Consider the following 25,932-nt stretch of genomic DNA (forward strand, 5'->3'; position numbering starts at 1 on the left):
CAATACCGAAGCGACTTCATTGTTTAACCAATCAACATGGCGAACAATGCTTACGTCACAGCCACATGATTACAAACTTTACCGTTCGGGCACACAAAAAAACCATCGGTACAGAAAACGGGATTTCCTTGGCGGAGGTCATTACGATTCCCGATACCGGTGACTTCAATGTTTAACCAACCAACATGGCGGACAATGCTTACGTCACAGTCACGTGAGTGCAAATTTCACCGTTCCGGTACAAACAAACCATCGGCACAGAAACCAGGATCTCCTCGGCGGAGGTGATTACGATTCCCAAAGCCAATGACTTCAATGTTTAACCAACCAACATGGCGGGCAATGCTTACGTCACCGTCATGTGAGTGCAAATTTTACCGTTCGTCATCGGCACAGAAAACAGAATCTCCTGGCGGAGGTGATTACGATTCCCCACGCCGACGTGCGGGGGGACGCTCCGTCCCACGAGCGTGCAGATTTTGCTGACGAGGCAGTCTCCACGTTAATGGATTATTTCTCATCGTCACGAAAATACGGCGGGCCTATCGATTCGCCTCGTGTAATCCTGCAATAGCAGAACGCGCGCTATGCGAGGAAAAATATGCGAGCTCAGGACGTCTTTAACCCCTGCAGATGATTTCTCATGCACCACGGAACACAGGAGGAGAATTGAAATAAAATCCAGCTCCGTTAAACCCGGAAGGGAAGAGACGGTGGATGAATATCGCGAGGCGGGACATGGCATAATCTTGTATTGGTGTCCTACGTTTCGCTCTGTTGTTGAGGAATTAATTACTTTCGCCAAGCTTATGTTTTAGGGTGCATGTGTACATGTGTGTCCGTGTATCTGGGCGTCTGTCTGTGAACATCATTACTTAAGAAGTCGTGCATTGATCTTTATGATTTGTTGGCGAGGGGGAAAAAAAGGAAGAAACTATCAGATTATAGGCCATCGAGCGGTTTTCTACGGTAATGCAGTGAAACGTCGGGTTTTGTCAATTTTGGACATGTTACGGTCGTGATTTTGAAATGATAGATAGCTATTGTTGTTTGTTAATTCATTTTTTATACAGACTTTCACTGACAGCCATATTGTAGATGTTTGTTCGCTTGCTTGTTTTCCCCCAGACGTTGACTGACAGCTTTATTAAAATCCCAATCGCCCAACTCTTAAGCCATTTACATGGTAGATGTTCGTTTGTTCGCTTATTTTTCATCCAGATGTTACTGACAGCTTCATTGACACCCCTATTGCCTACCCTGAGTCACTCGCTTGATAGATGCGTCATATATCAAATACAGTCCTCGTCTACACAACAGTGCCTGTCGTGCAAAAATATTGACATTTTCCAACACGCCCTCGCGCTATAAATAACTCAAGGAGCTTCGAGTGATGCCGAACCGCCGAAGTGGAAACGCAAGCAACGAAGAAGAAAAGCAAGTGACATATTCGTGATACCTAAGGAAGTTATGACTTCCCCCAAGACAGGGGGCACCTCTGAGTCGTTTCCCTTGAGTAGGAGAAGGAGAATTTATGCCTCCTTTGCTCGAGACTTGAAGACTGGTGTACTTTAAGAAATGCACATACAAAGAGAACGGTACGTAACGCCTGTAAGAAGACCCAAGAACACTACAGTACTGGTCAAACAAATGCCTCAAGTACTATTCAACTCCGCAACAATGTTTCGCCATGCACATCACAAACAAACGGAACCCACAAGAAAAACACTTACCAGTTTTACCGGCAAAGTCCGCAAATAACCTAGACCCAACCGTACACACGTGTTACTATACTTCCCGACCTAAATTTAGTTTGGAGAGACCAAATCAAGAGAGAAACACAGCAGTATATCGAGTCAAATATACGAAACAAGGTCAAGGACAAACCCCACAGATTCTCTACCAGACTCCGTTGGTTGCTGGAACAACTGTCAAACTTAGCCTAAGAGGCCGAATTGTTTGCCGGAGAAAATAGCCGACCAAGGCGTATTCACACGTAAAATTGTGATGCGGGCGTTTTATGAACGCATTATACATGGATGTACAAAATGATTTTCCCAACGACTATCTTAAAATGGAATTCATGATCACCCAATACGACAGCGCCTCCGTATTAGATAACTTTGAAGAGAACATGAATGTATATGGAGAACCTTTATTTGCCTTTAGGCTAACATCAAGGGTACTAGTACACCATGACCAGAGATAAAGCGATGCAAAAAAGTAAAATCAAATGTGCCATGTTGTCTATAGATCAAGCTTATGTTTTTTTCGAACATTTCAGGGAGGGGGTTACCGGTAGAATTCTTCTTTGGAGGCAGTGGCTAATGAAAAATCGCGTCTATTAATGATGAATGGCTTTTTATGACTTAAGAGGAATGTGTTTTGTCTTCTAGCTGGTGAAATCTCGGGAAGACAGTCTTAATGGTTTGTTCCCTTCAGCCTTATAATAGTATGAGGTCAAAGATTGTGTGTCTATTAGTGAAAAAGAAATGTGACAGCAACCCCTCTATCACATTAATTCACTAGGAAGAGGTAAAACATTGTGTGTCTATTAGTTAAAAATGTGATAGCACCCCTTTATCACATTAATTTACTAGTAATAACATAATTATTGTCTAAATGTTTATTTACAAGTAAAAGTACTTCATTTCTATTGAATCCAATACTTGCGCAGTCTCTTCAGAACTAGTAGCTTTTTATGACGTGTACTTTCTATCTCTAGCCATAAGACATTACTTCTTATCTTACAAACACTGTAACGCTTGTCAAACCATTCTGGTATCGCCAATTACTTCACGTATGCGTGGTTTATGTATGGTGAATCGCTGGATGTAATATGGACGCGGGGCCGGCGCGTGCCTGCATAGCTGACATGGTTAGCTGAAGGGCGGGTGTACCGTCTGATAAATACAGATACACATCCAGAATTTGCATCATCCGACCTCTGCATGTCTTCCATAACCTTTGGAACGCATCTTGCATACAGAATATAAATCATCACTCGTCATCCTGATAGCATAAGATTAGGGTTACGATTATGAACTTCGTTGTCGTGCTTATGCCTTGCCGTCGATTTTTAATTATTTCATTCATTGCGCATACGTTTAAATCTCTCATATGATATTGTCCTTACTAAGGAAATATGCTAAAATTATATAATCGTAATACACAAAGGCTGCTGAGCAAATAAATTGGATCCTTAATCCCTAGTAGAAATAACTTCAAATATATGTAATTAAAAACGTCCACGTTTTTAATTATAGAGACTGATTATTACAGCGATAAAAAATGATTGCATACAGTATAGGTAAAATGAGCGCAGCAAAACGTATGTAGCATCGCATCTAACGGTGTGCTCAGCTTCCATTGGTCAATTTAAATATCTAAATATGACGACCGTTGGTAACGAGCCAGATTTGAAGGGCGCAGATGACCGCATATCGTCTCACCAGACAGACTACTCCCCTACTATTTGGACACTTAATCGATTTTTCGGCCGACTAAGTTATAAGGCAATTGCTGTAAATAATAGATTCACGTGGTGCGCCCATGTATGCGTGATTTGTCCTTCCCTTCTTTCACTGTCATTGCATAAATGTCGGGAGGTTGCGTCATACTTATCGAGGACACGTAACCGTTCAATAATTCAGTTTTACCGCATAGCTTTACGAAGGTGCGATGGCAGTAAAATATACGTTTCGGTGTATTTCATTACGGGTTATGAATCGAGGATAATGTTACGTTGCCGCATTGGCGTTCAATTATTCATGCTTGTAAACCAAGACAAAATACCCGTGATGGCTATCATTGTAGCTATTGCTACAGACCAGAAGTGACTTACTGTGATTGATGCAGGAGCAAATGTCGCTCAAATCATATCATAATTGGTTTATATGTAATTCTGAGACAGTGCATGTGGCCAAGGAGAGATTTTGGGCTGACGCCACAGTTGTGTTGCACAGTAGAGAGCTCAGTGCTTCTTGCCTTGCAAAAGTTTGGTCCAATTTCGAGTGTATTCATGTTGAAAGGAACAGGTCGGGTCAACGTTTTCTCAGTGTGGGTAAAATTTGTTCACTTGACAAGTTTGTTTTCTTTCTGTGAAAGGACAAATCTGATTCTTGAGTTAAGTGATCTCATATTCACATCGCGGATGGATATAGCAGAAATTGAGGTCAAAGGTAGCCTTTGTTCACAGAACGTTCAGCTGCTCTAAGAGTATGAAGTGGGCATGTTTTTCGTTTTCATTTTTATCAACTAACAATTTTTTTCTGTCTATTGGAGCTGATTCTTTAAAGACTTGAACTTGGTTAGTACTTTTCTGAAGCCTTGATTCATCGTATTTATTTCGCATAGCCTCCTATGGCTAGCACTGACTGACTGGTATCTGCCCTTTTGTCAGTGTGAACCTGCAGAAGTACAGCTGCAAGTTTGGAGGTTTGCCAACGGGGAGCCACACACGCGATCCACAACTGGCACCGGTACAGCTACTATAGGTGGCGTGATTCCTTCTTTCAAACAAACTAAACGTCTAAGACTTTATTTGTGAGTTCCGAGTGACCCGATGCTGTACAGTATCAGCCAGGAGACATCATTAGCCACAGTGATTTACAGCTAAGGACTACTTGTGTGTAATGCTAGTGTCACATTTCCTAACCGGCTCCGGGCCGTAGCCTCTACCAGGCCACTCGCACTCACACTCACTCCGGCGAGCTCGCTCGGAATCTCCACGTTACCATAGTCTCCTAGCAGACCCTACGGTGTCTTAGAAATAGTATCAAAGGGCGGTGCCCATTAGACTCCCTTTGGCCAGCTATATTCCTTGGCCAGCTTTGATACTATATCTCAGGCACCGTAGGGTCTGCTCGGAGACTACGTTACCAGGCCAAGTCGCTGGAAAATTAGTAGAAATTGGCCAAATAAGTCAGAGATGGCCGAGGAGTACAGTTCTTAGGTCGCAAACTGTACTCCTCGGCTATCTAACTCCTCTGGCGTGTTTTCTGTCCTATTTAGTCAATTTGTACTATTTTTAAAGCGAACTGCTGTGGAGCATGGCAGAGGCTTGGCCGGGCAGTTTGCAGGAAAGAAACCTATGATATGAAAGACAACAAACGACACAAAACTTTTTTTAAAGTCTTAAAGACTAAGTTGTGTATATTTCTAGATATACACTTTATTTTTAGTTTCTACATGTACAAACAACCCGGCAGAGCCTCTGTTAGGAAATGTAAAAGTGTAAAATGTAAGCTTGATTCGGTAATCCGACGGTTTAGGGAGGGAATGTGGAAACAAATTAGGCAAGCACGATTGTTATGTACACGTTGCTTTTGTGTGTGGAATAGTGTTTAGCAACCCAGATTCAGGGTCAGGTGGTTGAAATTAAGAAAAGCGGCTGTTGTCGCTCAACTGACATAAATGCTATTTGAATGGGTTATAATCCTCAGAACAGAAAACTGTGCTTGTACTTATCGAAAAGAACGAGGGGTATAATACGCATTTAGTCTGTCATAGGGGCCTAGATGCACTTTTGCCCTAGAGCGAAATCAACCATTTGAATTCTAAATAATTCGAAGCCGGACTGGTCAAATTTAATTTGCGAAGAGAGTGTTGAGAGAATTTGTTACGTTCTATACAGAGAGTAATGGACACATGAATTTAGCTTTAAGGGAAGCCAGTATGTCGTATTCAACGTAATACGCAGCCGATGACTTTCTGCGATGACCTCAGCTAGCGCCGGCATAAGCTTGACGGCACCGCCCCCTCCTCCCTCATACATGCCCGTGTTATGATCAGCAAGCTAATAATCTGGACTTAGATAATTTTCCATTTTTAGAAGATAAGCAAACCTACAAGTGGCACTACTTTCTTTCTGACTGACATCAACGAGCAAAGGTCGCACCGGCACAGTGACATTGTGTGACTTCCAACACTGCACATGATTAAAGATTTATTTATAAGAAGCTGTTACCTTCAGGCCGTCACGAATCCCAGGGCTACCCTGGCTGTTTGCCAACGCGAACTCGTACATGTCAGCCCGGGTTGTATCGGGTCGGGCCGGATCTATGGTCGGGGAGCGAGGGGCTTTGCAGGGATTGCTGTTCAGGGCGTCGTACAACAATGTGACCTCACTCTTAGAACGTGGCCACTACCCCTCACTAATCAGAGTCCTTCAATTACTGTGTTTATATCCCATAGTGCATAAAGTGTGGTACTATGAAACAAGTATGGTACAATGAACTCATTTGCATAAAATAGTGCCACACTTTTTTTCATAATACAACACGTTTTTCATAGTACAATACTTTTTTCATATAGTGCCACACTTTCTTTGCACCAATAAAGATGATGTAGCTCTCCATGATTTTAATCGCCAATTTTGTGAAGCATTGTTCTCCAGGTACATGTTGAGATAGTACATCGTAACTTTCTCTGGCAGACACACAAATACGAGGGAGCCATTAAAAGGTAACGGCTTTTTCTTCCAACAACAGTTTGAAGACTTACACTGTAAACTATTTTAATTTCCCGGTTGAAACAATTCTTGTAACTAATGCAATGCAAACGCAAAAAGAACATAAAACTACTGCGAACATTTCCAAATTCACAGAAGTGCAACTTTTCTTCAATAACTTCAACGTGTACACTTATGAAATCCTATCGTGTCGACTCAGTCGAAGCCATCTATCCAGATACGTTTAGTGACGGTTACGTAATGGTGGGTAAAGATTTTCAAATACCCGTAGATCCCGGGGTGTCTGATTCGACTAAAAAAGCTGCTGACTGCTCGCTTCTCTCATCAATCCAGCTGGAAGTCCAACGTTCAAGGCCAACGATTTGTTCTATTGATTACAAGGCCGGCAGTTCCATCGCCTCAGTTGTGCAAGACGTCATCACAATCGATTAAAACGAAACGACGGAAATTGGGCTCGAGGCAATAAAGGGTGGAGACAGCGCGCCGGGTTACGCGCCGGGGTGGAACTTGTTGCAGCGCTCACAGCGCCGATATGTTAGGAGATATTCCAACTGTTGTCATTTGGCCGATGTCAATTAAATTAGCTAATAGCTTTTTAAAGCATTCGATCAGATAGTTCACAGCGTCGCCGACGGTTATCGTTAGGATTTACACAGGCAAAATTTCCTGAACTAAAAAAAAGTTCGCCAGAAGTTTTGAAGAGTTTTCCACATGGTATGATCACATTTGAACTGAACTGGTTGTCAGATTAAGTTGGTCATTCGCAGTTGTGTTTAAGAACACGCTGTTTTTCAGCTGAACTTTGAGGTGAAAAAGTTCAAACCTGCTTAGAAGTCGACCTTTGGCACTTTTATGGATTTTGTCTACCGTTATATTCAATGATGTTCAATGAAATTGAATCTTCCAAAACGATGAACTCTCCCATTGCATTCGGAGAAAGAAGTCAAATACATTTGTAGTTGAAACAGCCTAAGCAGGGATAGTTTCAGAAAAGTTGTTATTTCACCGTTAATCTAATCTATGCATTTCATTTTTATTCTCTAAGTTTATTGCATTTCGTCATGCTGCCCCTACGACTGATTGACCTACAGGACTGGTGAGGTGAGGTGATCATTCTTTTATTTTGTTTGGAATCAGCCCTCGGGCACAGGTTTGCAGTAGTAAAATTATCATGGTCATCATAAGATTAAACACATCCGGTACAACAGCACACCGGTCTGTACAACAGCAGACAAATGCACCACCATCAACACATCCCCTACACTTCCTTCACGGCCCTACAGGGTGACATGACAATGACTGATGGGGAAGCAGTCCCCCCGCCGGTGCTTACAGAACCAGTCGATATACATAACAAGCTCGTAGCACCGCTTCCCCGCCCGGGATGATAACAAACAATGCGGAGCAAAGGGCATTAATCAATACGGCTTCGGCTCTTCACGGGGGATCTGTAATATTCTGGGTCTATTCCATGTTTAAGATGGCACAGTAATAGATCTCCACATAGAATGGGATAGAATATAAAACAACTAAATTGTGATATGACAGAACAGAATAGAATACGTACATAGATAAACATCGACTAAAATAAAATTGAAATGATCAGTGTTGAATATAATATAATATAAACATAGCTTAGAATAGAATAGAATAGAATAGAACATGGAATAGAACGTGGAATAGAACATGGAATGGAATAGAATAGAATAGAATAGAATATAGAATAGAGCATGGAATAAAGCATGGAATAGAACATGAAATAGAACATAGACTAGAACATGAAATAGAATAGAATAGAATAGAATGGAATAGAACACGGAATAGAACGTGGAATAGAACATGGAATAGAACATGGAATAGAACATGGAATGGAATAGAATAGAATAGAATAGAATAGAATATAGAATAGAATATAGAATAGAGCATGGAATAAAACCTGGGATAGAACATGGAATAGAACATAGAATAGAACATGAAATAGAACATGAAATAGAATAGAATAGAATAGAATAGGCCACGATTGATATCCATCAGTGCTCAAGTTCAGCCTAATGAAGTACCCAGGTGGGCCCCTATATGATTTCTTAGGTAGTCATTACACCAGGATGGGGTCACGTATTAAGCACGCCATTCGTTTATGTGCGAATGACCCGCCTTGGCAGTTTAATAAAGACCGGTAGGATCCATAATAGGACTTATTGCAGGTAATAACAGCGATGTAGTAAACTCGAGCGCTAAAAATACGGCACGCAAACATTGACCCCGACCCTTTCACGGCGTCTTTCTTCGGCAATGCTTATAAACACCACATTAGGCCACAGTGCAAGTATAAGCTTATTTTAATAAAAGCTATATTATAGTTTTTCATCCTGCTAAATATACGGCACACCAACTTTGACTTTCACGCCTACAAACGGGTTGACTGCAGGTAACGTATATCTTGGCCTCCACAAAGAACATATCTAAACATTATTACAAGACAAGAAGTGAAGAACATCCAAGTGGAGACGATTGCAATTAGCCCACTCAGACGGCTCTATAAGGCCCCCTCGTCATGAAAGATGTTGAGATCGGTGAGGAAGCGGAAGCTGAGTGTCACTTGCACATGAGTTGAGTGTGCCGTAGCCGGGAGATAGCGAGTGAGTGATGTCACCACGCCGAGCCAAAAATACCCGTCTCTGAGCTAACCACAGTACCCGGTACCGGGGGCTGAGTCAGCTACAAATTTCAGGAAATAGAGAAAGCCTGGTATATCACATCATCTGGTGCACGTGTTGACGTCATGCATAGATTAGGGATAAAACTCACCCCCTCTCCACTAGAAGATGCGACCGCATAGCGACCAAACACGTGGCAGATCACTCAACGAATAAGTTTCATAAAGAAGATTGTGCTTATGTTATGTGTTTTTGTTTCTATATTTTAAATCATATTTCAGTTATCAAGCTGAAATGGGGAAAGGGGACGTGATAATAAGGCAAAACGTTTTATCAGGAGTCACTGCATAATTGTAGTGGGGGTGGGTGGCTGGCTTTATCAACAGACATTGCAGCACATTGAGTTTTGATGCAGACTATTTTATAAACTAGATTTAAAGCCCACCCATCTAAAGTTCCATAGATATTCCCTACACTGCTCAAAAAGATTTGAAATACCACAGCTTTATGCTACATTACAAAGATTTGGCTCCTCGTGTTTCAAATTCAGTAGCAGTGACGGATACTGTGGACGGACCCCTCAATTGACCGGAAATACGGAAGCCGTATCAGTATACCTAAATCAGATCAGTCTGTTCGTAGAAATACTGCATTGGAAAATGATTGGTAGTTGTCTTTTAAGTGAAAGCACTAATAGACGTCACAAAACAACATGTTTCTAACGTATCAGAGACGGCAAATCTCATGAACAGTGACTTAACGCTGGTAGGAAATAGATCACAAAGTACTGTGAATCTTGCAATGTTCGCTGAGGTTTTATTTTTAGCGTTGTCCTCATCAAGTCAAATTCCTGACAATCGACATATACGTGACTTCAAAGTACAAGACGAAAATCTCTTTTCCCCTTTTAATCAACCCCCCCCCCCCCCGAAAACATCAAACTTCAAAGTAGCGTATGATATTTGATATGTCCTTAAGGCTATAGAGTACCTGATACGAAGACTCACGATTTTAACATTTGTCCTAAACTATTCATGTCCGGGCCAACCCCACATTTATCTACCAGATTGCAAACCACAGTTTCCGACGGATGTATGACGTCACATATGTCTACAGAGACCCTACTTTATACACACACACACTCGCCTACAAACAGTGTACGCAAACTACGTGTCTTCCAAGTGTATAATAACAAGTATGAAATCTTAGGTTCCACAATCGGAAATGCCACTGACTTATATAAAAGAGACGACATAAAAAAAGAGAAGTCTGGTCGCGTTCGCATGAGACGCCTACGAAAACACTCGTACAAAAGAAGGAAAATACCCGAGAAAGAAAACATAACATTGAACAGTGTAGTTCTATTGTCGTTGCACCGTGGGTTGTGTGTTGAAAGGAAACGCATGCTACGCTATTGTATGAGTCACGGACAACAAGCAAGCAACTACACTCGTGTAGAATCAAGAATGTTGAGCAATTTTTGCTCCCCTCCCCAAATATTTAGCAAAAACCCCAAACGTTTACACAGAAGGATTATGCTGAACCGTTTTGTATGCTGCACGTTAAGAGCATTATGTATACAGAATTCCCACATTTCAGTGCTTGGCAAACATCGGAAACAAACGCCTTTGAGTGGCCGGGTAACAAATCACCTTGCAAAAGCTCTAGACTTGTCAATTACCCCTCTGTGTTTGAGAGTGTGTTTGCAGCTAACACGACATGTCAAAACAGACGGCTTTCCGCGCTATTCCATATTCAATAGTCACCCGATCGCCGACTTAATTTTACGCGACCGCACTGTGACACTACAGCCTAATCGAAGCTATTTGTGTCAACACCCAAAACTCATGATTAATGCACACAGATCAGAGTACAACAGAGATTCACAGTCCACAAACTCCAAAGTTCGTCTACCTTTGTGCCCACTTCAAGGTACTGTGTGTATGTGTGTGTTTGTGTCGCTTTACCGAAAAAATGGTAGACGTTGTCGTGAATACAAGAACGTTAGCTCACCTGAGTTTGTGATAACTGCAACCTTTCTTCTCTCACGGCGTCCACAGGTCACTCTGGGCCCATATTAGAACCTGTACGGAGGGAAAATTGTAGAACTGTTGGTCTGTTTACCTGGAGCGAGGGACCGTCTACAGCACACAGTCCGACCCGACTGCCTCAGGGATTGACCCCGCTGAAATGGTGAACTCCGACCCCATGTGACCCCAGCGGAAGATTCCATAGTGTCAGGTAGGGCTGGGTATCGGTACAGCGTACCGGTACAAAACCGGTTTTTCTTATTGGACCGGTCCAGAAAAACCGGACCTGAAAAAGTTAGGTGGACCGGATGTTGGACCGATTAGAAAATTAACATATTATTTTATCAGGCATTCACACGTTTTGGTGCTTGCAGGTGGAAGGAAATGACAAGAGTGAAGTAGACTAGAGTTTATAGTAATTTCTATCAAGGTCTACAGTCAATCGTACAGGTGCAGTTAGCGCTGTAGGATTTTAAAACGCTAGTGTAAGTCTAATACTCCACCAAACAGATTTCTTTGTAGTGAAATGGACCATTGGTATGAGTCATACTGAATCAGGTCCAGGTTCAGGTCCGGACCTGGACCTGATCCTTTGGACCTGAACCGGACCTGGACCTGAATTTTCTGTACCGGTACCCAGCCCTAGTGTCAGGCATTCCGTGTCAGCTTAAGATTTTTCTTTTGTCACAATGATTGTCAATATCGAGCTGGCGTATCTTACATACTCGAATAATGTATAACTATTATCTGGAATTCAGAATGGTAAGGTAGTTACCATGCAAAATGGGTAGTATACCCAGCCGTGCGTTACCAATTGTCGCCCACTCTTCCAATTAAACATTTGAGTTTGAAAGAAAATTGTCGTTTTGATTCAAAATTTGAAGAAATCGGGCGACATAAGTCAGAGCGATCTTTTTCTTTCATTATTTGAAAAGAGGGGAGCGGAAGGACTTGAAAATAAATCATTTTTATCGCTAGTGAGTCCACCTCTGCTCCCGGGCATTTTGAGCTGTGGGAAAACACCGGACCGATTGTTCTGGTGTAAAGACCTGCTCGAGAGTAAAGGTTAGTGCCCCCGGGTAATGCATAACTACATTTAATAGAAGTGCGAGGTTAAAGTAAGACACTTTAACGTCAATCATTCAAGAAGCGTGATTGCACGAAAACGCAAAGAGGTCGCAGTCGCGTCGTAATCGTATGCACGGAATGCTGAATATCTTTTGTTTTTCTTATAAATTCTTATCTATAAATATTTTTAAAGTATTAAACCACAAACTCCACCGTACGCGTATAAATATAAGAAGAGTAGACCCATGTGAACCACAGTAGGTCACCCTAGCAAGGATATTCAACGTCAAGATACATGTACCTTAATAGATATACATGATCTCTCGGCGTTAAACTGACAGAGGAAAAGTTACAGACCGTGCATTGTTCTTCTGGAAGAGCTTGTAACATTTCTTCCTCATATGGGTTAGAAATCTGGCTCTGCCCACGCTTTTTTAGGCAAACGGTGTCTTGAATAAATTGTGTGTTACGGACGACATTGGGAAAAAAACTTAAATGGAGCAATAAGGTACCGCGCTTGGTACATGTACCACACTACAATATACCTCAGAACACAGTATTTAACCCTTCTAGGCCCAGGGACGATTTGAACTTGCTGTAAACTCTCCTGTGGCGCTATGAGAGTTAAAACAAGAACATTACACAGGCCTCTTTTCTTCACCCTCGTCAACAAGAGGTCGCAATTAGCCGGGACACTTGGCTCTAGTTGTTGGCAGAAATGTCCTTAGATATCATGTAAGTTTACATTTTTACGGTGGGGCTGTCTAGATACGGGAACTGTTTGCGTTTTACTATAGCTGCTAGCGCTAACACATATTTCCAGACGTGCCACAAATACTGCAACTCAGTGCAGTACAACAAGTTGCACGTTTTCGCCACACAGCAGAGACATTCTAATGCGAATACGTAACACACATTTTCACACACATGTAATAACCTTTGCCTATAAAAGGTAATGTTTTCGGTGCAATTTGTTCGTGTGTTCGTTTCTGTGTTTGTGATGAACTTGAGACGTTGTCGATGGGTCTTTATGATATTTAGTGTGTGGGTCGGAAAAACGAAGTTCGATAATGGGCCTCCTAGCGGTTTTCTATGATACTACAGCGGATAATCTGCAAGGTATTTCCATATTATCTAACTTGGCGTCCTGTATTTTCTTTTTGCATGAAAAAAGATAAAACCAACATTAAAATTGAATATTCCAGTTTTGATATTACGTTCTGGCCATGATATGGTCATGATTTTGAGTGACCAATATCTCCTGAGACAGAGAGTAAGTGGTGTAGGTTTGGGTCCCCTGGCGACTTTTTTTGGAACTGCGGGGCCGATTTTGCTTGAGACTTACTTTTGAGAATAAGCCAAGAAGAGTTTGACGGATTGTCATGATTTTTGGCATGCAGTTAGCTTACGTGATATTCTGTAAACTATAAATACCATTATATTTCCTTGCTAACACACCATAATATGGTGATATATGATATATATTGTATTATGCTGAACAAGATCAATGTACGACGGTAAGTATTCATACATATATAATGGCAGGTGTTGTTTGCTATCAATGTAATATTTAGTATTTGAAGCAATAATTCCGTTTGCTGATATAACGAATTATGCCCAGGAACAAAGAAATAATTCGTAACGATTTCAAATCAGTGATATGCTAGTAATCCAATATGTTACATACTTGATTAAATCACCCCCACATGTATCTAGTGTTGCATGTCCTCTGCGATATATTATACCGCTGCCAAGGGCGTACGGCATTACGTAATACATTTTCCATTATGTGTCACCCATAGCCTGACTAAAATCAAGCCCCTAGCGGCCGGCCCTACAATTGCCGCCACCCGTAGGGAGGAGGGGGTCATTAAGCCCAGCCGGCGAGAGCTTGTGTAAACACAGGCTAGTGTCACCCATAATCGCGTATCTTTCCCTTCTGTCCCTCGTATGCAATAACGTTTCTCAAAAATGTCGATATGGATTTTGATGACAACTAATCGAATAGGAAATTCGTGACGCACGCGTTAATAAAATCCGTATCTATTTTCGTCCTCTTCCTTATCATGGTGATTTGAAAATAGATTCTTCCGGTCATCAATTTTCTTGAGAATACGTCGCACTTCCTCATTAAGTCCTTGCACACTCAAGACAAAATCTTGTTCTTAAAAGCTTCTGACTATAATAGGGTAAATGTGCGCATGCAATACATATTAGATACAAATCATCAAAATAATTACTGTAAAAAGAAAAATGTTCGCGGGAATTCAATATCGAGAGAGGGAGAATATGATAGACAAAGGACAAAATATCATTTTCATTTCCTCTTTTAAAGTTTTTATTTTTTTTTTTATCCGCAAAATCATACCCGAAGGCTACCTTACCTTCGTAAGAGGAAACGAAAGAATTCATAACACTAATGTCTAATCAACTGAAGGTGCATCTGTTATTGGATTTGACTTCTTCTTAGAAGGCCAGTGGTTGATGAACTGTCCCACACACCGCACATGACTGGGCTTTGCGAATTAAGTAAAAACGTAGTCTTTTGGTGATGTCCTAGATTGTAAAAGCTCTGTGAAATTGTTGCGACAGTATGATCTGTACGTTCTACAAAATATATATATATTATGCACTGCAGCTACCGGTACCGGGGTCTTAAATAACATATGTGCATCCCCTTCTGTTGTTAAGTGGGATAATTGTGTTAATGAAGCAATTACAACACGTGACGCGTCCTTGTTCTAGCGGTTTTAGAATTCCACAGGGAGTCTTCGTAAAGATAATGATTATGTGTCTGAACTGATTATGGCAATTCAGGGGGAATAACGTCCTTGTTTCAGAGTGCCGTGACTCGCATGCAGACTGGGACAACAGAAGGTACAATTAAACAATTACACAGAAACGTCGTGTGATATAGAGAGAATATAGTTAACATCTTGAATGGATACAGTTGTTGTCGGTATCGTGGTTTGTTCATACGATGAGGTTTAAACTCCTTGGTTCATAGCATACTGTACGTACCCACATAAGTGCCAAAGGTTTATGATTTCTATCAGTAATTGTATTGCATATTCTACTACAGCGCTTGATTAGTCGTCCTTTTAACGCTGTAGCATTCATCGTCCGTACGAGGTCGTTGGTCTCTACCAGACTGACTACCCTGGCTATTATAGGGAGAGTAATTTGCCAGGGGAGATTTGCTTCCAGAGGAGTTGGCCGGGGGCAAACATTCACCTTAGCATGGACTGACTCCCCTGGCCAGTTTCTGGATTTATTTGCCGAATTCTGCTATCACCGTACCCCCGTAGGAAGGCCTGGTGGTGGCTACGGGGTCGTACGATTTTGATGTTAAAAAGGATTTTTTTTGAGGAAGCTGTAACGGAACCAACTCGATAAGGATCTACATGTAAGAAGTCAGCGTTTCCGGCAACAAGACAGCTGAATTTGTACACGACTCGCACACGGCTAACCCAACAATGCCCTCAAATTGTGACCGTACATATTCTTTTTCAAGCAAGCTGTGACGAAACCAACTCGACAAGGATCCAAGACAGCCTTTCCGGGAACAAGACATATGCACCACTAACCCAAGAATACCATCAAATTGTGACCGTATGGCCAAAGTACGACGATTGACATACCGCTAGGATTTCTACGCACGAATGGCAACGCCCCCTTTTGTGAACATGGCAAAGTATGAAGTCGAACTGAGTTATGACGATGTGAAAACCGAACTGAAAAACGACCTAAGTCTAAAAGGAAAGCGCTAAAACGTACAATGATATTCAACACTGAAAATAGTATTTTGTAAGTAAGCTTGCATTACACAAATGCTTAACTGACACATATTTTGCATGGTAAGTGTCAACAATAGTAAATAGGTAGATAGATATAGATGCAAGGCCAGGACAATATTCTTCGGACATGTATGATGTAACATGATTTCACTGAGTCACAGACATTTTCTGTCATAATAGAAAAGAAACACGACAACGTTAACGTGAGATCTTACCATTTGTTGTGCTACCAAGAGGGGATCCTAAGACAGAGAGAGAGAGAGAGAGAGAGACCGAACGCCGGTTCGTACCTAAGATCAGTTGGCGGGTATCAGTTACAAGCCATGACGTCACCCATCCAGGCAACCCAGCGCGGCTTTCACGGCGCCCGGTCATCCATACGGGCAACACTTCGCGCCAGTGACGTCACACACCACCACATACCAATCCTACCGCAGTACATTATGTCAGCTGGCGTTTCGAGTTTCCCCGCCGTTACAAAGGTGTGGACATAGGAACCCCTCCTTACTACTTTGTTTACCGGCCTTTTCTACTGTGACCAAAGAATTGACAGATCGCTCAACGAATGTTGTACATAACGAATGATTTTCTTTCACGTTTTGTGTGTTTTGTTGTATTCTAAGTAATAGTCCATGGGTCTAAGGACATATCGGTACCTCTGAGGTGGCAAATTCTCCTTGTGATTTATGAATAGTAGATCTGGAAGGCCAGTGGTATACATTTTGATGTGATATCTATTCTGGTATGGTAGCTTTATACAGGCTATCAGGCCTTCAAACCTATCACCATCTAAATGCTTCGTGTCTTAAACAAGGGGGAGGGGCAAACAATCATTATACTTTTTCATCGTGCATTATGTTCCAAGTATGAAATCAAGGGCTAAAAAATCCAATTTTGGCCGCTGCACGGTCTCTCAGTGATTGCCTTTTATAGTACAAAGGGGTCCTTAGGCGTATTACATGTAAGTATAGGTAAGGCATTGGATATAAGGCATTTATTAGGAACAGCGGTACGGTAGCTCATTTTTAAAATCAATACCTATAGTCTACCCCACATCACCCCATGTCAGACGTGAACCTTGATTAATGTTATGACGCCCGGGAGCATTCCCACAGACTCTGACACATTCAATTCCAGCGAAACGGATGGGACAATCACGAAATGCCAATGGAATATCCGCGCACCTTACCAAGGCCAAGGTTATGGGAGGGGCTCGCTCGGGGGATTTACCTTAGGCTAGACAAGATGCCAATCTGCTAGAATTTCAAAGTGGGGTTTTCGTCTTCCTTTGCTTACGAATAATACTGTAAATGCTTTTAAGTTCGCGGGAAAAGGGACATTTCGCGGTGGTTTTGAGTTCGCGGTAGCATCATGCAGTGTAGTCTCTTACTGCCATAGAAAAATGTTCGCGGTGGTTTTAAGTTCGCGGTGAAGCGGCCACAGCGAAAACCTGCATTTACAGTAGCTTATTACAAATTCTTGCCCGAGGGCTAATTGCAGGTACAATGTAACATGAAAGGGGCCAAACGAACAAATACTGTAGAATATGTATACTCTAGTCTAAAGGCTAACTCTAAACTGTAACTAAACAAAGTCAAACCCAACCTGTATAGAGATAGCCAGGACTAGTATTTGATTTGTCTCTTTTAAAATAGTATTTATCACTGTCCATTGTCACGTGTATGTTCCCTATGTTTCTAACATGTACTTGCAATAAGCCTCCGGGCATGAACTTGCAGATAACCTTCCATTGTACGTGTACTTGCATCATGTACGTACACGTGTACACGAAAAACGACACTGAGTACTGTTAAGGGGGGTTTACACACACATATATTCAAATCCGTATGAGGTCCGTATGGAGTTCTTAGCATCTGCTAGGCTCCACAAGTCACTGTAAAAATAGTAAAAATTGGACAAAGATAAATGCATAACATGCGTATACTAAAGAAGTTAGCTGACTGAGGAGTGTAGTTTGTGACCCAGCTAAATCGTCTGGCATGTTGTCTGTCTATATTTGTCCAATTTCTATTATCTTTCCAGCAACCTGTGGAGCCTGGTAGAGGCTAAGACTGCCACACGTACCTCATGCTGACTTTTTCGTATGATAATTTGCAAATTACGTACCATGATTTATTATCACAAATTCAGGGCATTTTTTAGACTGTCGTGCATACGCCGAACAAAATTCATATGTCTTGTTACCGAAAAGGCTGTCTTGGATTCTTGTCGATGTTTGGTTCTGATCAGCTTGCCTTTAAGTCGTATACGACACTGAATTCGTGTGACGAAAGACAACGAAGGTACTCAAACGCTTGTTAGACTATGTAAAAATGTTTTAAGGTTGACTTCAAAACAACTCGTTTTATGACGTAATCAGTATAACATATGCAATCAATCAAGAATGCTAACTATTCCCAAAAGTAACTGTTGAATTGTTGGGTTTCAATATACGAGTATGTAACGTTAGCTTCACTGATGATTTTAATGTATACCGAAATACACAATATTTGGAGCTGTGAAAATGGGACTAAATCTTCAGAAAGAATATAAGAAAGGTGTGTGTGTTCTTTATTTATTAATGAACACCTCAAATCTACCTATCAAAAACGATATAAATCCTTTGTTTGACCTTCTAATAACAAGTAAATGCATTTGCAATACATAATTATTGATACGGAATAGCAAATGAAATATTACCATCATTACGTGATCCGTGTGCGAATCTACGGCTCGCAATACCAATTCCAAATTGATTTTCCCGCCATTTAACTGGGTCAGCTAAATATAGAAATCCAGCAGTGATAGGATCTAACGTAAGTAGGCCAACCAGAAAGTTCCTTATCAGCTGCGATTTGAAAGGCGTTGTTGGCTAAAAATGCAGGGGCGGCATTCTCAGAAGTAGTAGGCGTGATAAACTTAGAATAGACTTATGAATGCAAATCAAATGAAACACACAAGAAACATGTTTTCATGCTAATATCAGTGAAGCGAATCGTACTTCTGAAGAAGGTCGACGTGTTTGACCGAATTATTTATGGTGAATTCCTTTCATTTTGTGTTGGAACAAAGTTTAAACTTTACAACTATGGATTCTACCAACACAGATGAGCTTTCATTCGAACATGTTATCTTGGTATGAAAATCCATATGAGTTGGTAAAATGTGCGATTTCATGTAGGTCGATATCGCCCGCGGGCCCGTTCCAGTTTCCATTATAATCATCATAGACTGGAAAAAAGACTGTTTCCACGGCCCGTCCATAGCCTCCATCAGGCCTTCCTACGGGGGTGCGGGGATCGTAGAATTCGGCATGCAACAAAATCGGGAAAATTGGCCAGGGAGTCAGTCGATGCTAGGGTTAATGTTTCTCTCCGGAGGCCGACCAACTCCACTGGTAGCAAAACTCCCCTTGCAATTCATTCTCTCTATGATAGCCATAGTAGTCAGTCTGGTAAAGATTAGCCTGTACAAACCCAAGGAATTTTTGCCACAAAACCCCTGAATTAGACACAAAGTTTAGAAGAGGATTTCGTCTTTTTGGATTCTACATAGCCCCACTTCTGCCGAAAAGCTGTTATATGTAGGCTGTGGCCGGAAACAGTCTTGCATCCAGGCTAGAATTCCCTCGAAGGCATGTTGGCTCCGAACCTGGGGAGCCGTTATGTGTAGTTTCTGGAAAAAGTCAGGTTTCTAGGCCATTTGAACTAAACACATCTCAAATCACTTCACCGCAAATACCCGGAGTCATGAGCGAGGGGAGTCAGTCAGTGGTATTTCCGCGGGCAAACGATACGCTATATGGTAGGCAAAATCCGCTGGCAAATTATTCTCCCGTTATTTGGCAAAATTTCAATCGTTTTCAGCCATCGAAGTTACTAGTAGTCTGGTAGACCTCTTACGGACTTAAATTTATATTTATACACACGTGTGCCCCCCCCCCCCCCCCCCTTTGGAGCCTGATTCCATTCGTCGTACGATCTTCAAACGAGTGTCCTACGATGGTTGTACGATCACAAATTCAGGAAAATTTTTAGACAGTACAGAGCTAGTCTGTGTAGTTCCTGGAAAAAGTCTGGTTTCTAGGCCATCTGAACTAAACACGTGTCAAATCACTTCACCGCAAACACCTTGAGTCATGAGATTTCTGACGTAAGGAGTCAGGTTAATGATTAAAACGCTATCATTGCAACTGAAGGTTAGTTTATATAAATAAGCATGTTGTGCAAAAACTTAGTCTCAACTGGTTTAGAACATGTTGGATGACGTTTGAAATATACTATCGTGATTTGCTACATTTTCTATGCAGGGTATATTTGAGATATTTGCGATATTATGGTACTGCGAATATGCGCGTTGTATTTCTACTGTATTACAGGATTGTTTCAGCCGTTAACTTCAAACAACAAGAAATCGTCCTATCCTCTTAACTCCTCACAACGAAAATAAATGGATTTACGGTACACACATGCCTCCGTACATGTATATAGGATCGATTTGTTAATTCTAGCCCGTCTGTTCGATCAACTGTTATAATGTGTCCATTTTCGCTAACGCAGGTCAATTGATTTGTTTACCATGGTGTGCCTTCTTCAAAATCATTCTTATTCTTATTTTTCAATATAGGCCAAGACGAAAGGATTTTGTAAACAAGTTACATGCAGAAGAAAGCACTGACTGACTGAAGCACACCCGATTACGTCGACCAAATTTGGTGTTCAGAGAGGAGACATACATAGCAAAGAATAGCTTGTAAATTGATTTCAAAAGCATATTGAGTATGAGAAAATCTTGACGTCCCCTTTTTGGTGTTAACGTGATGTATATTATAGACAAGCATTCCCTAAAGATTGAAACGTCTACAATTGAAAAAAAAATGCTCCTTTTGTCTATTGTATTGTACTATTTCATTCTAATTCGCACATGAGTTCGGTAAAAATAATGGGAGATTAGAGTCATTGCCAACCCACCACACTATACATGTGCAAAACCAGTGGTACTCGTACCAAGGACGTTGCTCGTACGTACTTTTCAAAACAAACATTTCGACATCTTTTGTCTGGAGGAGCTTTGTTTTGGCTACTTCTGTCTTCCTCTCGTCAATCAATTCTGTACGAACGCTAAATTAGCTAATTTTGAAAGTGGCATCATTATAACAATCATACCTCTTTCAAAACCAGACACTTAGCCAATAATGGCTAAATTGCTGGTCCCAGTACATGTGTTTACCAGTAGTCACTGTATATTGTACAGTCATGTTAATTTGTATGGGGATTGAGAATGACATAGCGAAGAACAACACAGACGGATAATATTTTTTAAAGTCTGGCACAATATCGGTGTGTTCCAGTGGCTAGATTGACAGTAGTACCACTCTCACGTGAAGTTAGGCGTGATTCCACCAAGGTCCATTAAAGATATGTACCCTATACCTCTGGTGCAATTAAGGAGGCGCAATGTGCCACACACGTCATCATGTAGCCCCCTCCAGACCCTCCTAAGGGGCTATAGACAGAAGAATTTGGCGAAACTAGGGTAAGTGATTGGCCAGGGGAGTCAATACGCGATATAAGACCATTACGGGCTACATTTCCGTGGGCAAACGATACGCTATGGTACGCAAAGTCCCCTGGCAAATTATTCTACCGTTATTTGGCAAAATTTGCCTAGTTTTCAGCCATCGCAGTTAGTCTGGTGGGGGCTAGTCACCGGCAAGCATCAAAACAACCTGCAGAACAAAGACTAGTTCCACACAGGTGGTAAATACTGTCTGGCTGGATATAAAACATATTTGACATGAGCAGAGGGACGCCTTTGAAAACACTGCTTTAGTTATAGTCTGCGTAGGGCAAATTTGCGGGTCTTATTTTCCAACCATACCTAAGTGTATTGTTTGGGACCTTGCCAAGGTATATATATCTTACCTGCACCTTTTGGCTTAAAGAACCGGTAAAAAGATATGTAAGCAACGCGACCTCACTTCGTCTTCTTTACTAACAAGACATCAGAAACTAACGTTACAGCATCTATAGGTAGGATTTAACCAAGATTTTTAACCTCCTTGATTTAACTAAGCCCTTAAAGGTGTGGATTACAAAGCAGAAAATGGACCGTGAATTAAGACGGTCTTAGTCCGTTACCGGATTAATATAACCAGGGCTCCTCCCCCTTCCTGCCTCGGCTGGACTCAGATTATCAATAACATTATTTACATGTTATCCGCAGAGCACATCTTATAACATTGGGCAGTCAGTCACGCATAGAGGGGGGAGGGGTGCGTGTATCTACTGCTGAGGTGGTATGCAACACCTTATCCGAGATCCGATCTTCTGGATCAGTCTGGTTGTTGTTTGTGTTACTTCCTGTAGGTGAAATATGCCTTCTCGGTTACCTTCGCTATACTATAAATAGGCTGGTGTCTGTGTGCGTGTTGTTGTTGTTGTGTTGTTGTTTATCAGGAAGACATGAGGCTCACCTGGTCAGACCGGTCCGATCAACCACCCTCCCTCGGTAGAGTCCTCTCCGCCAGGCCGCAGTAAAATCTCCAGCTAGTCCGTGATTTTCCCCCGGCCGTGGTCCACCGCCTTCCCTTACATACGAATCAGACCTAGTCAGTAAAGTCTTGCACCGGGGATGGCTCATCATACTTCACCTGAGGGTGTACTAATTCCCAAATAAAGCTAATTCAACGTCAAGATATTACTGAAAGACCATTTTTACTGATTCGTAACTGTTAAATAGGACAGATTACAAGACATACAGTTTTTTTAAATCGTTTATTTTCTCGGTACTGTTGTTAAGTTTATTTCCTGTCATCTGAAAACCCCTTTTCACCGCAGAATGGTCTAGCCCAGCCGAAGACACACACGGTGAAGCGTGGGTAATCCTCGCTAGGGACGAAACATTACGTAACTTGGGGGGAGGTTGGGACAACAAATCTCAGATTACGACTATCCCGGCCGAGGCCTGTGGACAAGGTCGTTTAAGGCCGGTGCATGTTGACATTTCGGCATGACGTGCTACCGAAATGTCGTGTCCGAACGCGATCTTTAAAATATTTATCCTCATCACCATGCAGCAAGCGGGAACAAAAACGGTTACAGCGCGGGATTGTGCGAGTCGTGACTCCCCCTCTCCCCATGGAACGTCCTGCCGAGGACTCGTTGCCGTGGCAACCGCAATGACGTCAATTGGGGTCCACAGTGGAATCGAATTAAACAAACTGCGGCCTCGATTATGTTTGCGGATCAAACTGAATGAGGGAGGAGCTAGGAAAACCACCTGTCATGAAGACTCCTTACCGCTTTCTCTCTCTAAGGAGCTTGCTTTTCCTTAGCCTTGTCTTCAAGAAATATAACCTCAAACATGACCTTGAAAGAAAGATAACATGTGGCAGACCGAGAAATTGTTGTTGATCAGCTCCAATACACAACATGATATATGAAACACTACCTCGTGTGTTCCCATTGATTCTGTTTTCTTTTGCAGACGAATGTAATTCTATTGCATTGAATTACCATTAAAAAATAGTAAACCCTGTCTATGTCTAAAATAATCACATGGAGGACTAGAAGAACATACATATGGTCATAATAAACAGGTGGTCATAATAGACAGGATTCTTCGTCTAAAGGAACACTAAAAATGGCCACAATTGCCTTGAGGCAAAGGTGTTCATTAGCACATGGTTAACTGTACCAGCATATGTTAGGATGTTTTCCGGCGCTCGCGTTGGACGACAAAAATAAACATGTTTTGCCCCCTGTCGTGTGGTTCAAGGACAAAGGTCACGTCACAAAGTCTATGATTGATTGACAGGATGAAAGGGCGAGAACAAAAGTGCGGGTTGACGTAAGTTAAAGGTACGGTCCGAATGGACGCTTGTCGCCCAACAATACTGGTAACCCTAGATGTTGCTCTTTGTAAATCAGTGTTGTGAGACAACTATTGAAATCATAGCAGATATTTGTAGAACAGCGCCGCCTACCGTATAACTCTGAACTACACAGCTGCCAATACAGCGTGAGTTGAGGGAGTGTGAGAGTGAGTGAGTGAGTGAGTGAGTGAGTGAAAGTGAGTGAGTGAGTGAGTGAGTGAGAGTGAGTGAGTGAGTGAGTGAGTGAGTGAGAGTGAGTGAGTGAGTGAGTGAGTGAGTGAGTGAGTGAGTGAGAGAGTGAGTGAGTGAGTGAGTGAGTGAGTGAGTGAGTGAGTGAGTGAGTGAGTGAGTGAGTGAGTGAGTGAATGTGAGTTAGAGATAAGGAAAGGTACAACACTAGGGACTCGACCCTGGAACCTCTAAGTGCAGACAGCTCCTGAGTTCAACAAGATAATATTCTGACTTCTTTCTATACGACATAACGTTACTCATTTAACACAAACTCAATTCCTTTACAGACCTTTTATCCCTAGTCGACATAACCAGATATTTAAGGAAAACACACCAAGTTGCCGAGCGCGCCATCACTGTTCGTACAACTCTCGGGAATGCTGGGGACTAGAACATAGAACCACCAGGTCCAGACAACAAGTTGATTAGATATCTCTCTACCTTCTATACGACATAAGACAAACTCAATTCCTTTACATATCTATTATTCCTTATCAATCACGACACAAGCAGATATTTCAGGAAAACACACCAAGCGCCATCACTGATCGTAACTTAGGCTGGCGCCGGGCGGTAAGCATATCATCAATTTTCATTTTCAATTCCAACTTCTTCTGCGTTCCTCTTTATTCTAACCAAAATCAACAAAGATCTCGCTCGTAAATCATCGCGAGATTTCAGTTGGATGTGACAAAAAAAATCAAGCAAACCACTATCATGAAACTGTAATTGGCTTGGCAGGGATACGATCACGAATAATGTGCACGGAGTCTTTGTTTTCGGCGTATTTGTTATTTTACTGTGTATCCGTAGTGATTTGAATAAACTGTCAGTAGAGTGGTAGGAAGTGAGTGTGAAGATAAGATGGCATCTCCGTGAATGTCAGACTTTCATGCCGCGGGGATGGCAGGAAGTAGAGTTCAGGGGTGTAGAACTGGTGGCAAATCACATATAAAAAACAGACAATTCATGGATTCAATGTAAGAGGCTACTAAATCACACGGAGTACTATTCGGGTCTGTTGTGTGTGAATGTGTGTGTTCATGCGTTTATGTGTTCGTTTATGTGTTCGTCTATGGGTGTGTTTATGTGCGAGTTCCCTTGTGTATCTATTTGAAGAACGTTCAGCACCAAGGACAGGTCACTTGCCTGTATACGTGGACAACTGGTCTGAGTGAATATTTCTAATCCAAAGTAAAAAGTCCTTTATTATACCATCTTCTATTGCTCATTGCTCAAAAGCATCACCTGGCAGTCACTACGAGAACTACAGTTTTCTACGTACAATACCCTTTTTCCTTATCGATCAAAAGCGCGCCTCCTATCAATGTGAAATACATCAACAGTGGTTCGCAGTGACGTCCATGTGAAAAACATGCTGTTGACAATAGACACACGTCTACTACACAAACGATAGACTATAACAAGCTTGATAGATGTCGGTAATATGAATTCCCTGCTGCTGAAATATTATATATATACAGCAAGGAAACAGAAATGTCAGAATAAAAGAAAGAACGTTGAAGAGGTTCACCAGTCACGTATGCATACAGTTACAGCAATTTTCTTCAATCAATGACTGTTTTGTAAAGGTACAGTACATACCTTCGGGAGCTCCCAAAAGAAAGAACGTTTGCAAATCTACCACCAGACTAAAATCAGACTTGAGCACACGCTGACGACTCGTAAAATGTCAGTCCTGTCCAGAACTTGTAAACAGACAATCCGCTCCCTTTGTAGCGTTAGAACAACGGGGTTAAAATAGTTTTAAGTTTGGGTTCACACGTACGTATATATGTAA

General features: G+C 41.8%; 1 protein-coding gene across 2 annotated transcripts in view; it reads right to left on the reverse strand.

The window, feature by feature from the left end:
- Window positions 1–22,659, reverse strand: part of LOC118427256 (neo-calmodulin-like) — a 47,873-nt gene extending 25,214 nt beyond the window's left edge. Inside the window, exons 1-2 of one of the 2 annotated variants that reach the window (XM_035836931.1) lie at window positions 22,500–22,659; window positions 11,143–11,213 (exon numbers count right to left, since the gene is read on the reverse strand). The gene's annotated coding sequence lies outside the window, so the exon portion shown is untranslated. The remainder of the gene's footprint in view (window positions 1–11,142; window positions 11,214–22,499) is intronic. The other variant, XM_035836930.1, reaches the window with a different exon arrangement.
- Between the last annotated feature and the right edge of the window lie 3,273 nt (window positions 22,660–25,932).

Source organism: Branchiostoma floridae, chromosome 12 (genome assembly GCF_000003815.2).
Source record: "Branchiostoma floridae strain S238N-H82 chromosome 12, Bfl_VNyyK, whole genome shotgun sequence".
NCBI classification, from domain to species: Eukaryota; Metazoa; Chordata; class Leptocardii; order Amphioxiformes; family Branchiostomatidae; genus Branchiostoma; species Branchiostoma floridae.